We start from the raw sequence: 15,467 nt of genomic DNA on the forward strand, positions 1-15,467 counted from the left end.
AATGCTCCCTGGTGTAAAATATATGAACAAAATCTGTTAGTCCCCAGAGACCAGGTTATTCCTCCTTGTTTCAAGAGCAGAGATGTGATCTGCGTCAAATGCAGCCAACACATCAAAAACATTTGCCCCTCCTGCAACATGCATGTGCCACTGCTGTCTGCACAAGTCAGACAAGGGGAGTTGTTAGAGATGGAGATAAGTGCATAAGTGATGTACATATCACAAAAAAGTTTAAAGATTTTAAATTTAAGTAACATGGTCATTTAGCACACTGGAGCAACACATTTTGAAAATCGCATTTGAAACCGATAACGTAGCTCATAATAGTAAAAGAGTTAAAATTAAATCTAAACCAAAAACACATTCTTCCACTCACTATACACCACTGCAGCCATTTTATTTTGACAGCGGACCCGGTTGACTGTCAAAATACCCAAACAGTAGCTGCACCAGATTGGATGCAGTAGCTGTTCAACTGACATCAATTTTTAAACTGAAGGATGTGGGGCAGGAGCCAGACAGGGCCACTATCTAAGCAAAGTTCCATCGGGTGCATCAGGGGCTGGCTGAAAATTATACAGGATTTATATAGCGCCAACAGTTTATGCAGCGTTTTACAACTTGAGGGTAGGTCAAGAGATAACTGTGGGGGATGTGCTGGTGGAGAAGATCAATGTACAGCTGTCAGGTGGGGGCCAGATAGGCTTCTCTGAAGATGGGAGAGGCTTCTTGAGAAGTCCTGAAGGCAAGCATGGGATGTGATAAGGGAGTTAAAGAGCAGGAGGTCTTGGAGGAGCGGTGAAAAAGAATAGGTTGGCATTTTGAGACCAGGTAAGTGATGTAGGTCGGGGCCAGGTTGTGGGTGACTTTGCAAGTTGTTAGTTTCTTGAAATTAGTTGGTTGAGTGTCAGCCAACTGAGGGATTGGCAGAGCGGTATAGCAGATGCTGAGTGGTTTGCAAAGTGGATGAGCCTGGCAGCAGTGTGAAGAGAGTTGCAGTAGTTGCGGTGAGAGATGACCAGGGAGTGGATTAGAAGCTTTTTGGCACATTGGTTAAGGGGCATATCTTGGAGATGTTGGAGGTTGAGACAGCAAATTTTGGATAGCGATAGGATGTGGGACCAAAAGGTTAGTTTGGAGTCCAGGATTACACCTAGGACCTTGGGATGGGGGGACAAGTTGATAGTTGAGCCGTTAATATTGACAGAGAAAATCGGGGGAAGTAGCATATGGGAGAGGAAATATCATGAGCTCGGTTTTGGATAGTTTGAGTGAAATTGACATATGGTCAGCTTAAAGTGATTCTAGAGGCTGAAAGTTTACCTTCATGCATTCAGTGTGTAGCACCCCCCCCCCCCCCCAATACTTTCATAAGCCCAATCTCAATCCAGCGATGTACACGAGAGCAGATGCTCTCCTGGGTCTCTACCTAAACTCATTGGCCGAGATGGAGTCATTGGCTCCCGCTGCTGTCAATCACAGCAAGGCTGAGCCACACTGTCTTATGGATGCAGAGAGCTGCCTCAGGAGTGGAGCATGCACAAGTGCCCCAATAGAAAGCAGCTTGCTATGGAGGCACTCGTGAGGCGCCACCCCCCCCCCCCCAGAAGGGGAACATTGGGGCTGCTCTGCTAAACCAGTGCACAGAGCAGGAAAGTAGAAAAAAAAATTAAAAAAAAAAAAAGCCTCCCAGGGGTCAGCTTGAAACCCCTTCTTCAAACACTTTAACAAGGATCTCCAAACTACGGCCCTCCAGCTGTTGCAGAACTACACATCCCATGATGCACTGTGAAACTGACATTCAGAGACATAATGGGATTTGTAGTTCCTGAACTGGAGGGCCATAGTTTGGAGACCCCTGCTTTAAGGACTGGTAAGCTGTACTACGTTTGTTCTGTTTAGTTATACTTTGAGATGGTGGTGCAGTTGGGTTGCATGAAATAGGGAAGTGAAGGGTTAACTCCCAAGTGACAGGTACCTGCAATGGTCATTATTCATGGCGGATTATCCATACCCAAGAAAACACTACATATGCTGGTCAAAATCAGCAACAGCTGACACCCCAGGTGCTGACCAAGATGGAAGATTGTAGCAGAGCCAGGCACACAGTGATCAGAAGAAAAAAAAAATAAATAAAAAAAAATAAAAAAAATAAAAAAACCCTCCCAACTACCATTATCAGTAAGAAAAAACACCCCTGACCAGTTGCTGCGGACAAATGCATTGTCATTTCATTGTCAAGGGATACCAGCAGAAGTATATTACTCTTGATGGCAAGGTTAGTCAGCCAATAAATGCACTGAAATCAGTAAGTCATACATACATTACCAGAACCATTTCTATAAATGCCAGCAGTAAGACATGACTGCTTCTGCTTAAATGTAGAATTTCCTGTTCAGGCACTAAGTGACTAGCAGCCTTTTACACAGCCACGTAAACCTCAACAGTAATGTGACAGTTTACTAACCAGAGTCACTTAGCAATTAAGTCATGAAGCATTACCAGTACAGCTAGGCCAAGAAAACCACCCTAAACTCAAGGTGGTTTAGTTCTTGAAATGCAAATCGTAAAAAACACCACATTCTCCCCCAGAGACAGAAAAGTTTAGGAATTACCAGCAGAGAGTTCTAGATCGGCTGTCTTCCGCCGGAGAAGGGTGCAGGATTCCCAGGAATGGGGCGGTGAGTTAAATATAAACAGCCTGACAGAGCGAGCAAGCGCACAGCTTTCCTCTCCAGGCTAGGGAACGGCTTTCTCCCCTTTGGACATTTGATCTCTTGCACCAGAAGCTTCAGAAGGAAAACAAACAGCTCTTTCACTAAGCAAGCAGACACAGGCCCAGCAGAGCAGGGGACCCAAATCCTGATAAGCCTGGAGTGCATTCAGAATACTCAGGAAGCCTGTTCTCACATAAAATTAAAGTTTATTAGAAGGGGAAGGGCAGAAGCACAGAGATATGAGATAATAAATATAATTTAAAAACACATATACAAGTTTTTCTACAGAGAAATAAGTAATTCTAGGCCTAAACTACAGGAGGATTGAAGAGCATGAAATGAACTCCTATTTGCCAAATTAGGAATTAAAAATTCTCAGCATGAGGTTTAAGGAGTTCCAGCCTGGAAACACACAACTTAATACAAGGACAATTACCTGTCCAGAGAGCCTGCAATGTCGGCACTAGGGGTGCAACGGATCCCAAAAACACCACACTCACCCACTAATATCCACGTCACACCCCCCCCCCCCCCCCCCCTTAGCAAACCTGTGAGATGAGCAGGGCTGACACTGCTTTTAAAATTCAAGATCTAAATAGTCAGACGGAGTTCTAAGTACTGTATTTCACTATAAAAAAAAACTGACTTTACTGTTATAAACGCGTGTAAAATGCAAAACTCGGTGGGTGTGACATGTCCACTTTCCCCCTTCTTAGTGTATCCCTACTGGGGACGAGTGTGGGGTGTAGCAAGATGGCGGCGACGGGACGTCTTTTCCGTAGCAAACTGCGATGGGTCGAATATGTCGTTACACCAGCCAGAGGGGCGATTACGTCAGCGTGCAGCTCAACACCGCCACATGTACCAACATGGCTGCTGCTCCGGAGCTAGGCCAAAGCCTTTCTTGGCCTAGGCACCCCAAGCCATTCTTTATCGGGTCTGGGTGCAGGCATCTTCACTAAGAGAAACAGGCTGTTTCCTACTGCGCATGTGCCAGTCACTGCACTTTCTGAAAGGGGGGGGCAGAAAGCGAACAAGCGGAGCATCCCTTTTGGGTGGACCTCCAACTTTAACTAAAGCTGGTTATAGGACTTTCAGCCTAGTATCCACCAGGATATTGTATTATGACAGCGGGACCCACCAGAAGGCAAACAATTGACTGCCACACTGATCAAAATTTGCCTGGTCTCTGCTGAACAGCAATCTGTACATGGCCAGCTTTCTAAGCAATGTATACCATTACAACATTAAAGTGAACCTGTGGCCAGAATTTGCCCAGTAAAATATATTCTAAGCACATATTAGGCCCCTTTCACACTGAAGGACCAACTGGGTCCACCTGTCTTTTCAGGTGGACCTGATCAGACCATTCATTGCCCTCTATAGAGTAGCAAATGTTAGTGGACGTGTCTGTTTACACCCAACATCTGTTTAGATACCCGTCTGCTAAAAATAGATGGATGGGGATCAATCCCCATCCTTTTGGGAAAATCAGATGACAGCTGGAAGAAGACAGGCAATGACAGAACAGTGGGCCATGCCCTCTGCATCAGTGGAATGGACACGGACCGGTCATACACCTGATCAGTGGAGAGCTCCCCTTCCGAGTGTGCAGATCTGCTGGCAGACTCAGCCATTATAAAACAGGACCTTAGGGCTTGTGTTGATTAGCATTTTTCTCTACACTTCAAAGATCATGCAGAACTGTCAGCGTATATGACCTGCATTGGACCCACTTCAAGTGGGTTTTGCAGTACAACAATTTTTTAGCAAACAGAAGCTCAAAGGCCCTAAAAATCTATTTAAAAACCCAAGTTATTACCTGCCTCTGTTCACAGTTGTGGAAACGAAATGGATCAAGGAACAAAAAAAAAAAAAAAAAAAAACACAAACAAAAACAAAAAACAAACACACGATATGGATATTTCCAGTCTAATGCAGTTGTAAAGTATTTATCTTTAAATAAAACCCACAGTAGATGAACATTTTCTACATAAAGCAGAGTTCCACCCAAAAGTGGAAATTCTGCTCATTTGTCTCCACTTCCCCTCCAGTGCCACAATTGGCACCTTTTTTTTTGGGGGGGGGGGGGGGGGGGTGACACAGGATACCTGACAGGTATCCCGTCTTCACTGCTGGGAGTCTGTGCCACGGCCCATGACATCACCGCGGGGCTCCCTCTTCCTGTCGCCAGGCCAGTAGGAGAGAGTAGTGGGTCCTTGAGCAAGCGCAGTAGGGATCCTGGCATGAAGCCACAAGGCTACACTGCCGGGTTCCCTTACCTGCAATGGCAGCAGCACTTGACAACTGATGGAAACATTAGCAACATCGCTGGAACCCAGGACAGGCAAGTGTTCTATTAAAAGCCAGCAGCTACAATATGTGTAGCTGGTGGCTTTCAATTATTTTTTTTGGGCAGACCTCCATTCTAAGAGACAATAGAAAAGAAGTTCCAGTTGCCAATAACTAGATGGCCCCAATGGTGTGGTGTACCCACAGCTAAACCGTGCTGCTGTCCAGTGGCATGGGATCAAAATGCTAAAGAACTGGAAATAAAAGTAGCCAACAGCGCTCAGAGGATGGACTGAAAAAAAAAAGTGAATGGTGGTTGCGATAAACTAGGATGTACTCTAAAAAGTTAGCTTGCTGGCAATTTATGCAAAATGGTTAAAAACAGTACATGATACATAGATTGTAAGGTTGCAACATTACCACACTGGCTCGGACACTGATGGATTGCTGTGACAGACTAAAAATCCCGGGAAGGAAGCGACCATAGTTGCCACAACACAAGGCAGACTCCAGTGGGATCCATGTCAGACGTGCCAGCGTGTATGGATGGAGTCACCAGAGCTGGACACAGAACAATGCCCAAAAGGAAAAAGCGCAGGGAAAAGAGTCACTGGATGCTGGGCGGGACTGGAGGGTCCAAAAGGTGGAGAGCAGCCGCAGGACTTGACAGTACATGCATGCGAAACCAGTAGTCACTGCAACAGGGAAGCATGTGTTCCACACCGGCTGCTTCCTCCTTCAGACACTAGTCCCGCCTTCCTCCACTTTTCCCTTTGGGCATTGTGCACCATCCATACACGCCGGCACAGATCTCCCTGGAGTCTGTTTTGTATTGCAACAACTATGGTCAGCATCCTTCCTGGGATTTATACAGTCAGTCACAGCAATCCATTAGTGCCCAAGCCAGCATGGTAATGTTGCAACCCTACAATCTATGAATCATGTACCTTTTTTTAAACCATCATTTTGATTAAATTGCCAGCAAGCTAATTTTAGAGTATCTGGTTTATTGCATCCATTTCTCAGTCCAGCTTCTGAGAACTGTCAGCTACTTTTAACATGTTCTACTTGCCTACTCTTTGCAATGGTGTTGGTGCAGCCCAGAATCTCCTCTTCTGGGGTCCCTTACTGGCATTCTTGGCTTCTCTTCTGTGTGCAATGGGGGCACACTGCCAAGCTGTGCTCTATAGTCCATAGATGCACATAGCTTGACTTGCTCCCACCCCCCTCACAGGATTTAAATTGACAGTAGCCAAAGCCAATGGCTCCCACCACTGCCTCTATGCCTTGTGAGGAGACGCACAGAGACCAGCACTGGATCCAGATAGGACTGGGGTAGATATATAGGGAGGTGGGGGTGGTGTAGACAGTCACATTTTCTGACCTTAAGTGGTTGTAAAGGCAGAATTTTTAATTTTTCCTATTCTAATGCATTAAGATAAAAAGCATTGTGTGCACGCAGCAGCCCTCCTAAAACTTATCTGAGGTCCATCTAGATCCAGCAATGGTGCACAAGAGACACAGCTGTCTGGGACTCTCCCTCATTGGCTGAGACAACAGCGAGAACCAAAAGTAAGATAGCCAATGAGGAGGGGGGGGGGGGGGGGCAGGGGGACTGGGCCAGGATGGGCCATGGCCAAGTGTCTGAATGGACATGGAAAGTTGCAGCTCGGGCTGCCCCATAGCAAGCTATGGGAGCACCGAACAGAGAGGGGCCAGAAGAGGGACCAGAGAATAGGATCAAGACTGCTCTGTGCAAATCCAATGCAACAGAGCAGGCAAGTATAATGTTTTTTTTTTCCTTGTTAAATAACAAACCTATGGTTGGCATGCAGATATGTGCACCAGCTCCATAGAGAAGGCATGTCAAGTGAATTGGATGTGGTTCAAACCACATCCAATTCACATATGTCAACACAGCCTTACAGTCACTGTTATGATCCTTGGAAAACAGCATATTGGCAGCCAATATACTCACATCGGAGCACCCAAAAAAAAAAAAAAAAAAAAAAAAGGCAGAATCTGAAGCCCTCTACATGAAGCCTAAAGTATATGTAAACCCCCTCACCTTGTAAAACCACCCAGTGTAAAGTAGAAATGAAAGGCAAAACATGCTGTTCTCAGCTACATAAGGAGGCTCAGAGCTAGAGAAGCAGCGCGACTGGTCTTCCCAGTGAATAGCTCTGCAGAGGGAGCATGTTAGCACCAGCCTGATCATTGGGAGCTGGAAAACTGACCAAGGTGTGCCTAGTGTTGTCAGTTTAATAGGAAAGCAGAGTGACTGGCAGAACACCAGGAATGTCATGCACAGGAAGCAATACAAACAGGACACTTTTTCATACACATATATGGTACAGCAGGCACATCAGAATATGAAATGTTGGCTTTACATATTCTTTAATTTAACCCATTTAGGCCCAAGGATTGCTTTTGGCTTTTCCAGGAACCAGTTGCTTCACAACACATGCCATGTGAATGCATGTTTGTGTATTATATGCAATACAGTGTGAAAGGGCTCTCAGATGGTATGTACTCTTGTGAGGGTGGAAAAAAAATCCTCCTTGTTCACCCAGCACTCCCCCCCCCAGTGTCAGGTGAACAGAGGACTCCATGAGATTCATGATCACTGCCAACAGATCAGATACCATGACAGTGTCAGGTCAGCTTAACCCATAAGATCCTGATAAAGAAGACCAAGTATCACATTTTGACAAAGCTGATTTATTTATTTTGTTTTAACCAACCAAATTAGCCCAGCCGCACTAGCCCCCCAACGCCAAGATAGACCACACCTCGCACCCCCCACCGCCCCCCATATGTCAAACACAGCCACTTGCTTACCTCCCTATGACATTGCCAGTTTCCTCTGGCTCTTTGTTGCTGCAGACTCCTGTGCAGAAAGTCCATATAGACTTTTATAGGGCCACACCCCTAGTGATATAAGTGTTATGCTGGCCATACACTATACGAAAAAAAGAACATTTCGGCCGTGAGTGCAGACGATAGTGCCATCATGTAATGACTGATAAATCGTTTAGTGGACATAAATTAATGCATTTTTTGTTAGTTTTACATATACCTAGTGCAGACAGTTTGGACGGGAAGCATATTACCCTTTCAATTTATTGTGCAGTAGAAAAACTTCCAAAATTTTTCTTCCAAAAAGTTTTCAGCTCAAAAACATCCCAACAATCAGCGATTTTGTGCCCATTAACTGGCTGAAAAAACAAATGGTCTAATAGACTGAATTTCACACGATTATTTGTATAGTGTATGGCCAGCACAAGTCTAATATTTAGCCCACAGGAAAGCAAGAGCCTTGAAAAAGGTATAAACCAATGGAAGCCATCCTGTCATGGCGGAGACAAGTAGGCCAAGTGGTAGAGGAGTTCTAAGTCAGGTTAGTAGATTAGGGAGGGTGGTCCAACTGGTTGTTTTTTTTTAACACATAAACCTGAATGTCCTTAAAAAGGTCAAGTTCACCTTTACAGAAAATCTGTAAGGTGAACTTACACTGGACCCCCTCCCCATGTCCCGCTGTACCCGAGTCCAGCAACCGCCCACCAAGGATTGAAATCTCTGCAGCCTAATCTCCTAAACCTACCTAGTAAAAAGGTACATCTACAGGAGGCATTCTAATTGGACGGCACCAGACAATCAGAACCTCGCAGAACCCGGGGGGGGGGCGTCCAGTGGTTGTAAACCCTTCCATATACCCAGTGAAGTGACTGGCCTAGGGTGATGAAACAAATCCTTCAACATAACTTGTGCCTGTCCATCTTCAGTCTTCTCTCTACATCTGTTCAAAGCACAGAATTATACATTATGTCTGAGTTCAGAAAAGGGGCAGGGAGCTGACATTACACTCAGCACAGCTCAGAGAGCTGATTGGAGGGAAGAACACCCCCCCCCCCCACACACACACAGCAATAGAACAGAGCTGTCAATCAGCTGAAGATCCCGCCTGTGTCACCATTTTTCTCTTGGCGTCAGGGAAAAAAAAAAAAAAAAAAAAAAAAAAACTTGTCAGCAGCGACTTATGCTGATAGAGGAATGAAGCAGCAGACAAGTGACAATTTACTAAAACTGGAGCACTCAGAATTGGTGTAGCTGTGCATGGCAGCCAGCTTCTAACTTCACCTTGTTCAATTTTTACACTTCAGTTTGAGTAAATCTCCCCCTTAGTACTCTGAGGTTTACAACCATTTTACTACATTGTGAAAATCTATTCAGTTTAGGGCAGTGGTTCTCAACCTGGGGGTCGGGATCCCCTCGGGAGTCAAATGAGGATTTGCCAGGGGTCACCGAATCCTGGGCTGTTCCTGAAGCCTACGCTGCTCTCCCAGCTGGGCTGTTCCTGGAACCCGCAGCTGCCCACTCAGCCTCTTCGCAGCCCCCCATTCAGTTCGTGGCATGGCTGGGGGGCAGAGACTAGAGGTCAGCTGACTGGTGAGGAATGTGAAGTGGGAGGGGCTGAAGGAGACCCCCATCTCCTGATTTTGGCATAGGTGTCACTGCTACGAAACACCACAAAGTCGGAGGCACACTGAGTAACGCTACCTGACTACCTGTGATTAGGAGTTGCCATTAAAAATCCCCACCACAGTGCTCAGATCAGCAGATGACCATGAAGAGCACCCAAGTTGGCCGATCAGAACTCCCCCCAGCACTGCCACTGATCCCATCCCCCCCCCCCCCCCCCTCCAAGGAGTAAGAGAAGGAATAAAAATAGAGAATACATGAAAGGGAGAGAAGGAGGGGAGGAACAAAGAAAAAAGGGAGAGAAAGAATGAGAACAAGAAAGATGGCTCTAGAGAGGGATGGGTGGGGGGGGGGGGGGGGGGGGGGGGACACGACGCACCACAACAAATTAGCATAGAGAGATAAAAAGGGAAAGTGGTATATTCTAAAATGTATCATAGGAGGTTTTAAAAATAGTACAAGTGGAAGGGACTCAGGGAGCGCTAAATGTCTGGATTAGGGGCGCAAATGACTTGTCTTGGGTGCTGACAACCCACGCTACGAAAATAACTTTACTGTTAGGGGTCCCCACAACTTGGGAAATTCTCAAGGGGTCACGGCACTAGAAAGGTTGAAAACCACTGGCTTAGGGGAATAAACTAAACAAAAGCAAGGAGCTAAAAGGGCAGAACATAAACATAAGATAGGAAGGGGAAGGAGTCAGTCAATTTATGAAGCCGTCATACATCAGGATTAGGCCATATGACCTGACTCAGCATGAGCAACCTGATCTTTAACACATTTGGTTACAGTCCTGGTCATGTGCAGCAGGATTTTCAACAGTGATGCAACCAAAACAAGCACTGCTAGAGGTAATTAGGGTGTGAAGTTGACGACTAAAGACAACAGTTATCACTCCCAGTCATTTTCCAACACAAAATGGGTCTTAATTAAAAATCAGATTAAGTATAAAAATAACCTGTATTTACAAATATACAATATACTTTGCCTTGCTAGCAACTGGCCACAATTCCTTCCTCTGTCTCAGCTGGTGCCAGAATCTCCAAGTGTCAACTAAGGAGAGCAATGCCATCACCCTGGGGTTCTGCTTTACACTAGATGTTGAAACATCCCAGATACAAACACAAGTGGCCGATACACTTTAAATTGCAGATCTGTAAAGGGAATGGCAACTGCAAGTTAACTCCCAACAGTATTTACCTGTAAAATAAACCTGTCAGATTTTATTGTTACCTGTAGCTTTAAATACACTTCTGCTAGGTTTCTTGAAAGATCCCACATAAAAGCCATGTGACATCACCCTTGCCCAACTGAGTACCAGAAGTCTGCATGTTACTTCAAGGGCCCATTCACACCCGTGTTGGGACACATGCATGGTACTACAAACACATCTGCTCTATGCGGTGCCATTTTGTTTTGGCATTCCAACTGCACCACTGAACTCGCTGAAGAGAAAAAACCCCACCCCAAAAATTTTGACCATCCATCCCTTAAGCTGGACACACACACACACACACACACTCTCTTTAGAAATACCAAAGACATATAATATGAGGTCAAACCTAAACACTGTCAATTTGTATGCAATCAGACCACCCCTTGCACTACCTAGTTGAAGGTAAAGCTAAAGGAAATCAAAGAAAAGTTATATAGTGTGCATCCAGCTTTAGTAGATTTTTACTTGCCAGGTGAAGTCAGTTATACTCAGTCTCCCCCATACAAGTGCCTTGCCAATGCAATTGCCTCCTGCAGGGACTGCTAATCCAGGGCTGTTTGTAAGCCTCGCCAGCCATCCCCCTTCACCCGCTGATGACAGGTTAGTCTCCGCTCACAGTGCAGAGACAGACTTGTCAGAGCCCCACTCTCCTCTATGGAGACCTGAGGGGGGGGAAAAAAAAAAAAAAAAAACACCTGTCAATTTTCAACCAATTCTCAAGGCAGATGGAACATAGGGTTTCCATCCATCTGTATTTCACAGACAGGATCAGATACCAGCGGACATGTCACTGCTGACACCCACCGCTCCATAGAGGTGCATGGAGTGTCCAATCAGGTCCGCCTGAAAAACTGACAGGTGGACCTGATCAGAAAGCTCGTGTGAAAGGGGCCTTACAGAACTTCTCTGCTGACGGGCCAATGGCAATTGTCCACACCAAAGGCAGTGAGGTAGACACCTGAAAGGAGGACCCCTTCAGGAAATAAACAGTGAGAAGGACCTGGGGCTGGATGACCAAGGGATCAGGTAAGTGAAAACGAGTCATTGAGCATTTGTCAACCCAGCGATCAGACAGAGGGGGATGGGCTACATTAATCCTGGAGTTGGGTTTTAACTGCTTCACCCCCGGAAGAATTTACCCCCTTCCTGACCAGAGCACTTTTTGCGATTCGGCACTGCGTCACTTTAACGGACAATTGCGCAGTCGTGCGACGTGGCTCTCAAACAAAATGGACGTCCTTTTTTTCCCACAAATAGAGCTTTCTTTTGGTGGTATTTGATCACCTCTGCGATTTTTATTTTTTGTGCTAAAAAAACAAAAGAGCGACAATTTTTGCTATAATAAATATCCCCCAAAAATATATAAAAAAAAAACATTTTTTCCCTCAGTTTAGGCCAATACGTAGTATTCTACATTTTTTTTTTTTTTTTTTTTTTCTCAAAAAATATCGCAATAAGCGCTTATTGATTGGTTTGAGCAAAAGTTATAGTGTTTACAAACTAGGGGATAGTTTGGCATTTTTGTTAATCTTTTTTTTTTTTACTAGTTTTGGCGGCGATCAGCGATTTTTATTGTGACTGCGACATTATGGCGGACACATCGGACATTTTGACACATTTTTGGGACCATTGTCATTTATACAGCAATCAATGCTATAAAAATGCATTGATTCCTGTGTAAATGACACTGGCAGTGAAGGGGTTAACCACTAGGGGGCGGGGAGGGGTTTAAATCAGTACTAGGGAGGTGTTTCTAACTGTAGGGGGGTTGGGCTGTGTGTGTCAGTACACTGATCTCTGCTCCCGATGACAGGGAGCAGAGATCGAGTGACACTGTCACTAGGCAGAACGGGGAGATGCTGTTTACATCAGCATCTCCCCATTCCTGCTCTCCGTGAGGCGATTACGGGTATCCCCACGGCGATAGAGTCCGCGGGACCCGCGACCCGACTTTACGGAGCTCCCGGCCGGCGCGCACGCAATGACACGGCGGGGAATTCAAATGGACGTACCTGTATGCCCAATTTGCCCAGCCATGCCATTCTGCTGACGTCCATCAGCGTGCCCAGTCGGGAAGCAGTGTTTGTTACCCTCAACATTCCCAATATGTGCCTGCTGTACTTGTAGGAGAACATCTCCTGTTCCTATTTGTATTGCTTCCTTTGCTTGAAATCCCTTGTGTTCCTGCCAGTCCCTCTGCTTTCCTATTAAAACTGACCGCACTAAGCAGGAGAGCACACCATGGTCAGTTCTTTAGCTGTGCTGGGAACTCAGCTTGCTCTCCCCTCCAATGATCAGACCCACCCTGACACGCCCCCCCCCCCCCCCCCCCTGCACAGCCAGTCACTGGGAAGCCCAGTGTGCTACTGTTCCTGCCCCAGCTCTTATGCAGCCAACAGAGGGAAAGGGATCAAATTTTTGTTTGTTTTATATATCTATACACAAATGTATTGCCTTTCATTTCCATTTTAAACTGGAGATTGTTTTATATGATGGTTTACAATCACTTTAAGCACATTTAGAATAGGTTCAACACTTATTCATTTTGCAGAAATGCACTACAGTCTAACAGTTCCTATGGGTCACTTTCAAATCCATGTTTTTTTAAAAGGTGCATGAACTTTTATTTGACACACAAAGCCACTGTAGATTTTTTTTTAGCACCATAGACTGCAATGGAATTGCATCAAGAAAACATTTTCCTGCTTGACAGACACCTCCTACTAGTAAAATGAAGGGGAATCGGAGGCAGGGTGCAGGTGTGAATGCACCTTTATGAACCCAGAGGGACATTTTCTGTTTCCAGCTGTCTTTTTGCTTCTCTGAATAAAAAGTTGTTTAATGACACATGAATCGCATGACTCCCTTGTTAAAATCACCATATGAAATTAGCAGAGAGCTCCCCAAAATGAGACCAATGCCACCCTTTTAGCTGTCAATGTAACAGGAAAAATTGCCAGCTATACAAGGGGAATATAAAGACAATGACTTTCAAAAGAGCCAACTTCCCTAAACTACAAACCTTCCTAGAAGGCATGAATTGGGATAAAATCTTAGGAACAAAGAACACAGAGGAGAGATGGGTTTGCTTTAAAAGCATATTAAATAAGGGCATTAGCCAATGCATCCTATTGGGTAATAAATTTAAAAGGGTGAACTAAAGTCCTGGATGGCTCAACTCCAATGTAAAAATGCATATAAAAAGCAAAGAAGGGAAAGGGGAACCCCCCCCCCCCCATGAGGTTGAGGGATCATCAGCATTCAGACTTTATAAAGTAAGCAACACGAAATGTAAGGGTGCAATTAGGGCGGCTTAGAGATTGCACACAAAAGACATAGCGGAGGAAAGCAAAAAAAAAAACCAAATAAATAAAATTCCCAGTAAAGCCTTTAAAGCGGAGTCCCACCCATTTTTTTCCCCCTCTTTGGCTGTGCTGTATGCCCTTAGCTCCTAGTTTTCACAATGGCCTTTTTTTTGGATAAATACCTGTTTTTTGTATTTTAACATTACTTCTGCCTTGCGATTGCCTAGGCAATTGCATCACTAGGCGATTCACAAGTGTTCATGGGATAGCAGCGTCCTGTATCCCATGACTCCTTGCGAATCACCTACTGCCGAAATCTCACGTATGCAGAGAGAAGAGCTGTCAGAATTCATCAGTGATGTCGGGGGTGGGCGGAAACTGAGCAGCTATCGAACACCAGCCAATTATTGTGCTTAAGGGGAGGCGGAGCCACATGCAGCAGCCCACCCTGACCCCATCTTATTGGCTGGTGTTTGATAGCTGCTCGGTCCCGCCCACCCGACATCACAAGTCTGCTCAATGTTATACGGTCTCAGCACAGGCTACACATTATCTATCCATCTTATATAGAGGCATTAATGAGCATGTGCAAAATTTGGTGTTGCTAGTGCATGATGGGTAGACAGCTGCACAGAAATCCAGGACATTAACACAAGAGGGCTTCAGATGCCCACAACTAAAATGGAACCTGCCTGCTTCTGACCATATTGGCCCATAAAGAATGAGGAAGGACATCTGGTTACAAAGGATGGGCATTGGTGAAGTTATTGAATTTATTAGGGGTGCACCGAATGAGTTTTTTGGTGCCGAAACCAAAAAGAAAAATACACTAGGCCGAAACCAAAAATGACTTTAAAATTTTTATTTTTTTATATAAAAAAAAAAAAGTATACATTTATATAAGACATTGCTAATAGTATTAGCACAATTTCCATTCAGTGCACCTCTAGCAGATATGATGCAGGAGATGGTCAGACTGCAGACATGATACAAGAGATCAATGCAGCCTCACCATGCACTCATTGGAATTGCAGCCTTATTGTGCCCTCATTGCAGCCTCTCCCGCTGTGTCACGGAGCCAAGTGTGAAACGTTTGGCCGCGCTATGACAAAAGTCTCGCCCTCCTCCTAGACTAGCTCGTGTGATAGACAGAACACTGCATCTATCACGCGAGCTGGTCGAGGAGGAGGGCAGGACTTGTCACAGCACGGCATATAATTTCACACTGAACTTTGTCACAGCAGTCTCCCGCTGTGAGAAGTAGGGAGGAGGAAAGAGGATCGTGGGGAGGAGGAGGGGGAGGGAGCAGTCAGTTATGGCATCACACACACCAAGGAGGGGAGGAGGGAGTGGAGGAGACTCCCGCAATGGGCGGCACCCAGGGCGGATCCCACCCCCTTTCGGTATCGGCAGAAATTTCAGTGCACCTCTAGAATTTATTCTTCTCAGTCTTCG

At 45.4% G+C, this 15,467-nt stretch overlaps 1 protein-coding gene across 4 annotated transcripts in view; it reads right to left on the reverse strand.

Moving 5' to 3' along the window:
* MARCHF7 (membrane associated ring-CH-type finger 7) overlaps positions 1-15,467 on the reverse strand; it is a 44,305-nt gene that overhangs the window by 27,527 nt on the left and 1,311 nt on the right. Inside the window, exon 1 of one of the 4 annotated variants that reach the window (XM_073634078.1) lies at positions 2,616-2,758. The exons of the other annotated variants lie outside the window; for them this stretch is intronic. The gene's annotated coding sequence lies outside the window, so the exon portion shown is untranslated. Of the gene's footprint in view, positions 1-2,615; positions 2,759-15,467 lie in introns of those variants that run through there. 4 annotated transcript variants of the gene reach the window in all.

The sequence above is a fragment of the Aquarana catesbeiana genome, linkage group LG06 (genome assembly GCF_042186555.1).
Source record: "Aquarana catesbeiana isolate 2022-GZ linkage group LG06, ASM4218655v1, whole genome shotgun sequence".
NCBI lineage: Eukaryota > Metazoa > Chordata > Amphibia > Anura > Ranidae > Aquarana > Aquarana catesbeiana.